The sequence below is a fragment of the Dromaius novaehollandiae genome, chromosome 3 (assembly GCF_036370855.1).
Source record: "Dromaius novaehollandiae isolate bDroNov1 chromosome 3, bDroNov1.hap1, whole genome shotgun sequence".
NCBI lineage: Eukaryota > Metazoa > Chordata > Aves > Casuariiformes > Dromaiidae > Dromaius > Dromaius novaehollandiae.
The window spans coordinates 64,770,108-64,782,558 of NC_088100.1; positions in this window are offsets into that span (position 1 = coordinate 64,770,108).

A 12,451-nucleotide genomic window follows, 5' to 3' on the forward strand; every position below is an offset into this window, starting at 1 on the left:
AATTTGCCATCTTTCTCTGCATTATGAAAAGAGAAGTTACCAATCTATTCTTAAAACAGCTTTCTTCTTATTTGCCATTTGCTAATTCTTAATACACCACACATTTTTTATATTCCCTATGATCTGGAAAGCCTGGACTTTTTGGTCTTCCTTCCTAGGTATTCTTTTAGATCTTTGTTATTCTCAGGATAGCAGTTGGGGCTGATGGGCTAGTACACTCTAAACCCTTTGTTAAAATGGACTTACCCAAGAAGTCACACTGATTTATGTTCAATCTTATTTTGAAATAGCCATCTTCCTTCTGGAGCTTTCCTTTGCTAACTATGCTGTTGCTTAATGTGTTAGGACTGGATTCACTCTCCTTTCCTTTTCTTTTCCTCCACTAACCAGGAAGATGAGCAGAGCTCACATATTTTGGGGAGGAGGGAATGATGTTCATATGGTAGCTCCAGCATCCTGCTCCTGATCCAAATGGGAGCTGGGGCTGGATGAAAGCCTCCCCAGAGAGGAGGAAGGAATTGCATTCGATACCTGCATACAGAAGCCTTTGCAAAGTGAGGAAGAGCTGAGCTGGACATGACTGGGAGAAAAAGTGTCTGTCTTGTAAAGCTATTGGAGGGTATTTATGACTAACATTGCGTGTGAAGAAGTGGATAAGGGTGATTACTCTGGTCGTCATTGCCTGTGTCAGCCGGATGAAAGGTGACGTATTGTATCACGTTACAAAGGATGAGCCTGGAAGGAACCTCAAGAAGCTATTGGGATTAGTATACTCCCCAACTGCAGGAGCTGAGAGAGTAGGTTATCAGGTCCTTAGCCATATAGAAAGGTGGATGCGTATACAGATTGCAAAGTGATTTGATTGTCACAAAAAGCCAAATGCTCATCTGACACAAAGAGCTCCCAGATCTGGGGACAGCCACCTGCTAAGGTGCTAGCAATAGAAGAAGTTTTACAGCTAGTGATAAACAGCCACCAAAAAAGCATTTTAGGAGGCTGTGGAGGAGTGACAAACTGATACAGCAGGATGCAGCAGCTTGGGCATCTTGTGAAGGATGATGAAGCGTGGCCTATTTGGCAATGGCATGGAGGACATGAATGACTAGATGCTAGACCCAGACAGGTGTAAGAACTAGTCACTTCATTTCAAGCAGAAGATTGTGGTAGTAATGGATGTGCTGAGTTTCTTTTGCCACTAGAAATTGTTTGATGAACTTACCATTTGTCAGCACAAAAAGGCATGCTGCTTCAGAAATAGAAGGAACTGGTGATGATCACAGTCTGGTCTGCATTCGTTGCCATCACAAAAGCACAACACACTTTTGGTATGACCACGAGGCACTGTCATAAAAGTTCAAGCACTGGAATGACAGATGGTATTTTAAGTCAGAACTGACATCATTTTGTGATAATGCCTAAAATTATATTGCTCACAGTTCAAACAGAAAACACTTCATTTGGCTTGAGGCACTGAAATTGTCTCAGGTCTGATTTGTCCAGCCCATTTCTCCTGTGTACATTTCTGTCATTCAAAGCCACGGAAACAATAATCTCTTTGCAATCACCATCATGGAACATAAGTCTCCTGAGTTCCCAATCTTTGCTGAACAAGGAGAGAAGAGTGGCTTCATGCACAGCTGAGAAAAATAAGTGAAACTGTGGTGTTATGATGTTTATGTGTTTCTCAAAGTGCAAGAAGGAAAAATACAAAGCAATGCTAACTGAAGATGCAAGTGTACTGTATCATCATAGAAAAGGTAGTAACACACACACACACACACACACATTATATATATATGTGTGTGTATAAAATAAAGACGATTACTAAAACAAACCATCTCTCCTTTTTATAATGCTACACATCATCTTCTGACCTTTGGCTAGTGACTGCTATGGTAGTGATTTCCAAAGTACTATTTCCAAAGTACTACTTGGAAATCATCTCCTTGAATTTCTATTTGTCTCTCAAGGTAGTTTAAAGTAAGGAAAAGAGGCAATCTCATGGGACAATCCAAGAAAATTTCCATGACTGAGTCACTGCAACTTTGAAAACAAAATTCCACAAGCAGTTTTGGAAACTTTTAACTCTAGCAAAACCTTCAGGAAATCTGATCCTCTGTGGTTTGAGTTTTTCTTTTTCTTTTTTTTTTTAACTCAGGATGCCTCCTTCATCTTGTAGGTAACCTTTTTCACCCCCAGACCAGTCTTTTCTTGACACTTCGTGAAAAACCTTGAATTAAATTCCTGAATACATCCATTCCTCTTCAAATGATCCACACATTATACCACTCCACTTCCATTTAGACCCAGATAAAAGATGATTTTCCCTTGAAAATTTAGACATGATGATTCATCATTTCTCTGCTCTAGGTATTCAAGTTCTAATGTAGAATATATGTTACCAAGTAGCTGAGGGAGGGCAGAAGCTGGACAGCACAAGAAGACATTTTGCAACAAGAGATATTAAAGTTGTAGCTGCCTTTTGCTGCAGTCTTCAAAGACATCTCTAAGACAGCACTGTCCTGGTATTCACTGGTGAGTACTGTAATACACTGCCATCACTGTAACAGAGTACCAACTGTCTTCTCTGATCCTTAGCTCTATAATCAATGGAGAACTGACAACACAGTTCAGCAACACAGATGTCTACAATTTGCTGTTTGCCAGCAAGCAAATGCTTGTACCAACACAAGGGTGGAAGGCAGGAGAAGGCTTTCCTGTCAGTGCCACAGCCTGGGTGCCACTAAGTATTTAGCCCATACTGAATACTGAACATCACCATGTTCTTCCAACTCCATTTGGGAGCAGAAGTTAGACAGAGCTAATTGCTCCCAGGCTTCACGACTTTGCACGTGCCATCATAGTAATACTTGGTTGATATCCAGCACAGAGTGTTGCCTAGTGCCTGAGGGTCAGTCACCAGGAACTCCTCCCTGAGGTGCAGCACGTGAAAAGGATGTGGGAGCATGTTCCTGACCCAGCTGAAGACCCCTCGGTTACAAGTCCGATGAGTTCAGGCATTTGCAAAGTCGAAAGTTGTTCAGGTGAGCAGCCGGAAGGAGGCAGTATGACCAAGAGCTCCCAAGGATGAGGACAAAGTGACTCAACTGCTTAAGAGTCCTTTGCCTGATCACCATCAGACCTGCAGAGCATCTAGGAAGAAGGCTCTTCCTCATAGGAAAGAAAGGGTCAGGGTGGAAATGACTACTAAGATGGCTTACTCATCCTTTTCCTATCTCAGCCTCTCACCTGTCCTGTTGAGGGCATTTCTGTATGTCCTGCCATATTTAAAACATAAAGATTACAAGGCTTTTATCACTTCTTTCATATGACTTCTTCACAGTCAAACAGACTTCACTGCTAGGAGTGCTTTGATCATTTCCATCATACTGTAGAAAGAAATGGATGCTTTGAGGCAATATATTTGTCACCTCATGGGGAAAGATAATTAAAACAACTCCAGAAAAAGCCCAAAGTTTCAAGAGTTTAGCATTTATACCAGCCAAGCTGTTATTCTTAAGCCACTAACAACTATGTGGAATTTTTATGTTGGCACACCCTGTAATAAACTCACTGCATGACACTAAGTTTTGTTTCTCAAGACTGGAATTAGCCTTCCATGCTGGGTTCAAAAGATATGTTTTAGTTTTATTTGAGGGGTCTAAGGTTTGAAGCAGGAGAGCTCTCCTTGACTATTGTTTCAATTTTAGCAAAGGACTTGTCTGATGTTTAAAAGTCCATGTCCATAAATAGTTCCTAACAATATCTGTCGCTCTATCTCTCCATCCATCCATCCATCCATCCATCATAGGATAGATATCTAAGATAGATAGACAGATAGATAGCTATCCAGCCATCCGTCTCTCCATCCATCTATCCATATATCTATTCATCCAGCTATCTCAGCTGTCCTCCTCAATGTTCTTTTCCATTAAGCAGGGACAGGGCAGTGGAAACACTGGGGAAGCTTAGCATTAAGTGATATGATAAATATCCTAAGGTATGAGAGTATAAAGAAACAAAGCCATAGCATAAGGTCTGCTCAGTGCCCCTCTTGGCCTTACATCAGGTGTGATGGGAATCTTCTCCTCTGTGTGAGGAAGCTCAGTGATACCTTGCTGTTGGAAAAATGGACTTCAGGAAAGTTTATGGGAAATCAGACCTAGTGCAGAAACAGTTTCTTCCACACAAATTGTTCTGCTGTAGTCTCTAGGGGTATAGTGCCTTTAGTGGTAGACTCCTATGTTATTTGGGGGGGGGGGGGAAGAGGAGTAAAGGCCCTAGCAAACCTGCTCCCCCCAACCCTGCCAAAGGCTTGGCAGTTGAAGGAACACTGGTAGGGAATCCCCACACTATTTTTGCTTCCTGGAACTCCTCTGCCTAGGGTTTCTCCACAGGAAGGGCAGCCAGGTCAGAATACTTTTGTGTAATTGATTTGTACTTACTTTGGCTACAATATATGCTGATGGAATTTCTGCTTATTTAAATTCTGTAAACAAATAATAGAATTCCATTTTGCCCAGTCATCTATCTCTTCTAATCAAAGATTATCTCTAATCAAAGTTATAAAAGAACAGAAAAAAATGTTAAAAAAGCTTTATTTTACTCTCTATGATAGTGAACAAACTGTAAGTGAATAAATTCAAGTTTTAAACTATTTTGGTACTGTAAAGAACACTCAGGGACTGTTTTCTTTTAATTTTACAATATGCTTTTAAAGGTAGAGTTAAAATTCCCAGTTTGTCTTGCTACCACATTTTGAAGGCACACACCTTACTTCTCCAGAGTCAGCCTCTCTCCCAGCTCTCATGCCATACTTGAAAATCATGCAAATTTGACACATAAAACACATATGTGCAAACAGCATATACTAACACTACTGCAATCACTGCAGCAGACATAATCATTACAAGCAGCTAGGAGAGCGATGACTAGTTACTGGCACGTGGAGTAAAAGTAATCTGCCCTTTGTAGCTGCTGGGGGGTGATGAGGAAAAGGGACTGCAGCTTCTGGAGAGAAGTCGCTCTCGGTTAGTGCCCGCAGCTGCATGCAGTGTCCCACAGCGGAGGGGGAAAGGGCATCTGCACAGCCGCACATCCCAATGAATGCCTGTCGCACGCGCACGCGCGCCGGCACACACGCACAAAAATCCCACCCCCGCACCGTCGAAAGGTGTCTAATTAAGCCCCCCCTCCCAGGAAAGCTGTTGCTAGGTAAACAAAACTGTTCAAAACATGTTGGGCATTAAAGTGTCCCCTGACAGAAGGAGGCGGTGGCAGACTTGGCGACAGCAGGGCTAAGAAGAGAGGCATATGGCCCCCAGGTCTGTCCCCTGCTGACAAGCTGCCGAGCTGCAAGCCCCCTTTTCATGGCCTTCCTCGCGCGCGGCAGATTGCGGTGGCCCGACGTGCCCATCTGTACGCGAGGCTCATGCCCCCAGCGACGCGGCAGCCACGCAGCTTTTGGCGGCGGCCGAGAGCAGGGGGAAGGGGAAGGTTCCCGGGGTGGGGGAGGAGAAGGAGGAGGGGGAAGATATTAACAACCAATAATCACAATGCGATCCATAATGCATTGTCTCCGCGAGATTACATGGTATATTTCCAGTGGGGATTAGCCCATCCATCACCGGCTTTTATTGGCCCTTTTTTTTGTTGTAGAAAGTCCAAACGCTGTCATAAAATTCTAAACCGCTTAATTGCTGTGCTGTAAAAATTTGCATATCAGAGATATGTCATTCCATCGTTAAATGGCACTAGGCATTTGTTACAAGGTCCTAACAATCGGACGAGAGCACCTCTGGAAAAAGGTCACCTCTTGGCATTATGCAGAGTTCTCCACTGAATTCTAATCTGCAGCAATTATGCCTTTAAATATATTGCAACTTAATGGATTTTGATTTTGCGTGATTCAAACTCCCTGGGCACACGGACGCCTTTCTCTGTGTGATCAGGCTGCATAAGCGATGTGATCATGGTGGCGCAATCTCTGTTTCTGTAAGGCCTGCAAACCTGGCTCCCAAAAGATTTCATCATAAGCCAAATGGTGAACTTTGGTGCAAATTTTCTATGAGGGACATACAGTTACAGTGATGTCTTAATTTCTAGATTAACAGGAAGATCTACAGCTATTGCATTGCAACATCAAGTATTCCTCATTAAAAGCAATCAGAAGTTAGATGTTTATACATGTGTACTAACAAAGAAGACCATTATAATAATAAGCAGCTTTTATTTTGTACTTTTAACCAACAGATCTGAAAGAGGTGGGTACAAAAAACAGCAAAATGTCATTGTCTTGATTTTGCACAGGCTCAGAAGAGGTGGGTTTGAAGCAGGCGGTGTTCTGGGCTCCTGATCAGCAAGCACTATACTTAGCAGTTCTAAGCAGGCACCCCTGTGCTTCCTCCCACTCGTTTGCCAAGGACTGGTCCCTCAGAAAGTATAAGAAGGTCTTTAACAGATGGTCAGATCCTTGTTCTATATCTTCGCCATTAAGGGATAGACAGATCAATTATTTTTCTTCCAAAGCAGGGCCTGGAAGTTGGGTCTTTTCTCCTGCACGACAACAGGGAGCATCGTTTCTCATCTTTTCAAGAACCTATAAACAAGGAGGTGACTGGAGTAGCCTAAAGGGGTTTTAGAAATCTCATATAGATTTGGGGGTCAAAGCCTCCTTTCCAAGATTTGCAAGAGCGCGCTGGCGTAAAAGGAGAGCCCTTTGCAAGCCCTGGTATAAAAAACAGGAGAGAGCAAGGAGAAACTCTGGGCTGCACAACTGTATGTACATAGGCAGCTTGGCTCGAGCTGGCATGTGCTGAAACAGCATAAGTTATTTTGAAGACTGTTTGAGCCACAGGAGCTGCCCATCATAGCGAGGCTCCACAGTGGTTTAAGCCTCCTTTAGTTACCCACTTGTTCCTCTCTCACTCGGACTGTCCCCACCCCCAAGTCCTCTGTGCTGCTACATGGGACGCAGAATTGCTTTCCTCTAAAAATGCTAGGTGTTCAGTCTTTGTCTGTCCCATTAGTGTGGTCAGATCCTGCCTATGCATATGCTGTTGGATGTGGTTAAGTGAACTACCATCTCTTCCAAGGGGCTGCCACACCTTTTCTGCAGTGACTGAAAATACCCTCAAAGAAGTACCATGGTGGTGTTAGCTTTGGTGCTTCTAATCCCTAAGAGAGACGACTAAGTTTAGGCTTCTGAGCAAGCAGATTCCTGTAGACATGCTCCAACCACCCTCATAAGGTAAGATATACTTTTAGGCTTTTCAGGGTTGAAGAATACCTCCTACAAGTTTAAACCCAGTCTCTTTTTTCCAAGGGAGAAGGTTTTACAGGCAGGGGCATATCTCCTCACCACAGAGATATTTGGGAGGGGAGGAGGTGGTTAATAAGGACTTCCAGGCCTCCTGTTTGTGTGCAAGAGGAAAATGTAAGAATCTGCTTAACTAATACCAGCCATTTGAGTCTTCCTCAATGCATGCGGTTAGCCCTGTCATCTGAGCTGAAATGAATATGTTATAAATATTATTCCCCTAGGAGGAAGTGGATGAATAAGGCTGTGTCATAAAACCTGAAATTATTACAGCAGCTCACATGCGTAACCTCAGCAGAAAGCAAGAGGCAGAGCTAACATACTTCTATCGCTGAAACCAAAGTGACTGTTTTCCTTCAAGGCACCACATCTCTTGTCTGTCTTTTTAACCCAGCCTGATGACCAAGGAACCTGGTAACATACTGTGTCACTTCAAGAAAAACTTTTCTAGACCCCTTCTTTCAATAAGCCATTTATGCTTTATGGTGTCTATTTTACAAGTTCATTTCCCAAACATTTTTTTCCATACTGAATTGTACATTTTTCAGGTAAGTACCCCTTACTAGTGCCATAAACACTCATATTTAAATCTGCCTTACATCTCACTTAATCATCATATTATGGCAGTTTTATTATTATTACATTTTAATTTGGCAGGTGGTTTATTAACCAGAAAGAATCCTAACAAGTAATCCAAATGTTGCTAACATAATAAAAAGGAAAACAAAGATAGGGTGTTTGTAATTAACAACTAACATCAATGCAGACTTCTCATCTAAAAGAGGGAACTCAGCCACAGTCAATTCACTTTTATGTGAGCTCTTGATTAAGAAGGCCTCCTACAACGTAGCACCATGGATCTTTTCAGTAAGAGATCTCAAGCCCTGCCCTTGCAGTGATGAAACCCTCTCTCTCTCTCTGTGGCACCAAAGCAACTGCTTGCACAGCTGTGGGTCTAGAAAATGATCCACAGGGGAAGAAACCCTCCAAGAGACGGGGCAGGGAGGAGCAAACCCAGATAATTTCAGGGTGCAGTTCACAGCAGTTGCCTGGAATCTCTTAGGCCAGCTTACCTTCCATCTGCGAGCCAGTGTCTCCTTCTCACCATTATCTCTATTTTACAGACAGAGAAACGGAGCCTGACTTGTCCAAGGTTTTCCAGCATGGCAGTAACAGAGCTGGAAACGCCGCACAGCATGTGGCTGTGAGAGCCGTTTACTTCCCTCCTTCTCCACTTGGGAATGGCTCCCGCCCCAGGAGCATGCACCCCAGACTCTAGAGGTAGTCTGAAGAGCTCAGCAGATCTTCGAGTGGGGTCTTCAAGGGACAGAACTGCAGATCTGTTCACAGACTTGCCTTGCAAAGAGCTAGTTACTCCCTAACATATCTGCCTTGGAAAGATATCTTAGAAAGATGGGCCACAGCCCATCTACCAGCCCATCTTTTGTTTCTCTTGCTGTTCTGCCTTCTGCCCATATCAGGCAGAGAGAAGCATTCCTGCTGCCTTCAGTGAGATTTGAGTTAGGCCTAAATAATATGTAAGTGCAATTTATTTTATGCTTATTGAGCATTATTAATGCTTCTATTAGGACTTAACAAATTATCTATTAATGCGTCCTTTTCTCTGCTTGATTCATTATTCAAAATTACCCAGACAATAATTTATGGGAATTATTCTGCAATTAATTTGCCAGGAGCTTATTGCAAATATTCTCTGAACAATATCTGAACTCTCTTGATTGGTTACACAGGTCTGCTGTATGCCTGGCAATGGATTCTGTCCTGATACCATCAAAGCGTAAATTTTAGAGACTGTCTGCATAAGACAGTCCATTCCATTAAACATTTCCATTAAATTAGTACACAGTCCCATATGAGATCTTTGACTTTTTTCAGAATGTTTTTTATTTGGTCTAGCATAAACCTGTTTCTAATGAGTTAAGTTAAACCAACAGTCTGGGTTCATATCAAAATAATTTCCATGCGCTTTTTGCACTGTTTTAATCAAATAAGTTCAAAGCCATTTTAGATAAGTTGATTCAAATTTGCACATAAATAAGCTCTCACAATCAGGTTTTTTATGCGATAGTCCCATTTTGTAATGTCTGCACTGGCTGCCTATATCCTTTGTCCATTAGTTGCTTTAAAATGCAGTGTTTGAAGGTCTGTCTTTTGAAGTCAATGGAAAAGTTCTCCCAACATTCTCAAGATCTTTGGAAGAAGCCCAGAATGAACATGAGTTGCCATAAACTTATTTGCAAGACTAATCATCGAGAAAGGAAACCAAACAGAGATGAAGCAGTATTTTAAAATGTACAAATTATTTTTGCAGTAATGAGCTGGTGGTGTCTACTTAACCTGCAGTGTCCTAGAAGGAAGAAGAGAAGGCCAGACGTATAGCTGATACAAATTAGCGCCACCCTACTGACTGCAGGTATGGGCCTGTTTGTAGTCTCTGAGCCGTGGGCTCAGGGGCCCAGACTGAGCAACGCAGCTGATAAGAACTGCTTGAGAATATTTAGCAGTACAATACGCCCATTTGGAGGCCTCGTATTAATTTGTGTTCTGTATTTGTTACATTTTCATCAGTTCCCAGTAAATGTGTCTTTAAAAGCTCTTTTTTGAGAAATAAAGTAACTATCTTTTTAGATCTATCTTAAATTAATATGTGGCAAGAGGAATTGGCCCCTTCTTAGCTTCCTGGGACTATGAACATTAACAGTCTCATAAACACATTGACATTTGTGAACAAGACCCACTAAAAGTCTTGGAGATTACTAATTCCTTTTACACAAACATATTCTTATTATTATTAATCTGTCAATTAAAAACTTTTAACAATGTTAATTGCAGATTTTGCCATCATAATTTTGACCTTTTTAAAGCTACTTGCTTGTCATGTAACTGTTAGAAATGCTGGAGAGTGAGTGGGTCAAACAATCTGCAAAGACTTCTCATCCTGCATATGAATAAAATTCAGTGAGTTAAGAGGTAGGAAAAAGCACAAGAAACAAAAATCTGAACACGTGACAGAAGGTTAAGAAAGTTATGGACACTGGAAGAAAACCTATCCCGTGCTGCATTCCCGAGCAAGGCCCATTAGTGCTTCACGCTGCACTGCCCATCTTCTCTGTTCCCTCCCACCGGCCATTCAGCTAAAAGGTCTCACCACAGCGACCTAGGGTACTTTCACCAATAATTAACTGAAACTGAGTTCATTAGGTAAAACCAGGGGAAAGCAAGCATGCAAGTGTCACGATGGCCTCTGATACGGAAAGGAAAGTGGAGACAATCCATAATCCATCAAAGCACTGGGTGGGGTAAAGGCTTACGTATTACAGCAGTCACCAAGGTGTAAAAATATAATAAATTCCACAACTGTCCTATTAACATACCAGATTTGATTTGGCTCCATTATATTTCATCAAATAGTTTACAAAGCACCCAGCATAAAACATCATCATAATTGTAATCATATATTTGGCGATTTAACGTGTACACCATAATGTACCATTAGTTACACAAATAACTAATAATTTGCTAATGACAATATTATGTTAAGTCAGTTTAGGGGCAATTAAAGTGAGTGATATTTACATATGCCTAATGAATCACAGTCGATGGCAGATTAAGAGATTCTAATGAATATTCATCCAGACATTCGCAACCAGCTTCACAGTTTATAAACTGAATTATGGTTGATTTGCCCTTTTAAAAATGAATATGTGAGTATCTTCTGCATGCAAAGAATGAACAATTGGGGCTGATGATTGTAAAATTTTTTTTAAGCAATGTACTGGTCAGGACACAAAACATTTTTATGCACTCTCATACCCTTGGCTTCTCAGCTCTTTTTATATCACATATCAACATTGATGAACTATCTCCATTTTCATTCCTACCCACGACATGAAATACAGAAATTGTTTTGTGTTGAATTAAATGCAATGGAAGTTTTATGCAGCCTCACTAAGGAAATAATTACACAGGTAGTCTGCTTTCCCTAAGCAGCATAGACAAACTCTCTCCACTATACAAAAAGATTCTGCTTATAAAGGTAGCCATTATGCATGCTCACTTGAGTCAATGAACAAAATATCATTAATTTAAAAGGAAGTTGTAGAAGGATCTTGCAGGATGAATTCAGTTACTGTCACATCCTGTGCCGGAAGTTTCTACTACTATTAATATCAATAGTATTGATAACAGCAATAATAATAGCTAAGAGCATGAGATACAGTTTTTGGATTGGCTATCAGATTTCAAAGTGATCTCAGAGAAATGTGGAGCATTTACAGTACATACTTAGACTTTTCCTTGGAAATCTCTGTAAGGTCTTGGTGTGAATCTGAGGCTAAATCCTGTATGCTTGCTTAAGCAATATTGCCTTTACATTCTGGGTATTTTTGCGTGGAAAGTTAAAAAAAACATTTTCATTGCTCTCTTCCACAAGTTTGGAAGTGAAACTACTAAGCAGCAGCACTACAGAGGGGGAACTTATTCAGTCTCACTGAAATCAAACACAGGAACTCTGCAAGCCTCCTCTAGCAAGAGACAACCTCCAGTTACTAAAAATCATCATTGAAAGTACTCTGTTTTACTTTGCTCAATTTAGGGATTTTAGACTGACAAACCCAAGCTTCAAAAGTAGTTTAAGAGTTCCACAGAATAAAGACATTTCTATCAATGCATTTGCAGACGCCTGTGAGCTAGAACTCAACATCCTGCTACAGTGTGGTGTAGTACTTCATGGAAATCTAGCTTGCAACCTGAAAGCAGGATAGCCTTACTGAGTTTCATCTATGTTGCCCCCTATTCAGGAAAACTACGGTTATAGTTGGGAAAAAATGCTGCTGGAATTTGATTACAGGGACCTGTAATTCCAACGTAGAGTTAAAGAATGTTGCTTTAATAAGTAGCTTATCAGGTTAATAGAGTTTGCCAGAAGTCCTGTTTTTCAGAAAATTTCAAAAAGTTTTCTAGTTAGCTTGCTTATTTTGGCTGTTAGTTTTTGGTGAAAACAGAAAATGCAGCATCAAATACGACATCAAGTTTTTTTAAATCAATTTCAGTAAAAATTACTCCATTCTGGGAAAAATATTTTGGTTTACGAAAATTTGGAAACATTACTGA